This window comes from Chrysochloris asiatica, unplaced genomic scaffold (assembly GCF_000296735.1).
Source record: "Chrysochloris asiatica unplaced genomic scaffold, ChrAsi1.0 scaffold00153, whole genome shotgun sequence".
NCBI classification, from domain to species: domain Eukaryota; kingdom Metazoa; phylum Chordata; class Mammalia; order Afrosoricida; family Chrysochloridae; genus Chrysochloris; species Chrysochloris asiatica.
This window is the reverse complement of record NW_006408671.1, coordinates 7247331-7248865: the sequence shown is the minus strand read 5'-3', so window position 1 is coordinate 7248865 and position 1535 is coordinate 7247331.

Genomic DNA, 1535 nt, shown 5'->3' with positions numbered 1-1535 from the left:
ACACTTCACAGGAAGATTCAGCAAAGTGGCAGGATATAAGAATAGCATACAAAATCAGTTGGATTCCTCTGTACCAACAATGACAACACTGAAAAGGACATTAGGAAAGCAATACCATTTGCAGTAGCTACTCAAAGGGTGATATATCTAGGAATAAATGTAACCAGAGAAACAAAGGACCTATGCAAAGAAAACTACAGAACTCTACTACAAGAAACTAAAAGAGACCTACAAAAATGGAAGAATGTACCATGCTCCTCGATAGGAAGACTTAACATTATGAAAATGTCGATACTGCCCAAAGCAATTTACACATACAATGCAATCCCAACACACAATTCCAATGCCATTCTCTGAAGAGATGGGGAAAAAAAAATTACAAATTTTATAAGGAAAGGAAAGAGACCCAGGATAAGCAAAGCACTGCTTAAAAAGAAGAATAGATGAAAAATATTCATTTGTACTCTCTGATTTCAAAATGTATCAGATGGCTAGAGTGGTCAAAAGACCTTGGTACTGGTATAATGAAAGATAGATTGATCAGTGGAATAGAATTGAGAATCCAGAAATAAACCTACCCACATACAGCCAACTGATTTTCTACAAAGTGCCTAAATATATTGCATGGGGAGGTGATAATCTCTTCAACAGATGGTGCTGGCAGAACTGGAAATTGATATGAAAAAGGTTGAAACAAGATCTTTACCTCATGCTTTATACAAAACCCAAATCAGCATAGATTAAAGATCTAAATGTGAATCCCAGAATTACAAAAGCCATCAATGAAAAAATAGGGACAAATGTGAGTGCTCTAATTCAGGGCATACACAGACTAGCAAACATTTTGAAAACTACACAAACAAAAGTAGACAAAATAGATGATTGGGTCATAGTAAAAAATAAAAACTTATATGCAACAAAATACTTCACAAGAAGAGTAAAAATGGAACCCACAGAATGGGAAAAGATCTTTTGTAATGACATATCAGACAAGGGATTACTTTCTAAAATATATAGGAAACTACAACATGTCTGTAAGAAAAAGACAAATAACCGAATTAAAAAATAAGCACAAGACATGAACAAACATTTCACCAAAGATGAGATCTGGGCAGCCAACAAACATATGAAGAAATGTTCACGATCACTAACCATTTGTTGTTGTTAGGTGTTATCAAGTTGTTATGGACTCATAGTGACCTTATGCACAGCAGAACAAAACACTGCCTGATCCTGGGCCAACCTCACTATTGTTGTCACACTTGAGTTCATCGATGCTAGGCCAATCCATCTTGTTGGGGGTCTTAGAGAGATACAAATCAAAACAACAATGAGATATCATCTCACACCAACACTAACAGTAAAGATAAAAAAAGTAGAGGACAATAAATGCTAGCAAGGATGTGGAGAAACTGGGGCACTCCTGCATTGCTGGTTGGATTGCAAAATGGTCCAACCACTCTGGAAAGCAATATGGTGCTTGCTCAGAATGTTGGCAATAGAAACACCTTATGATCAAGCAATTCCTCTACTTG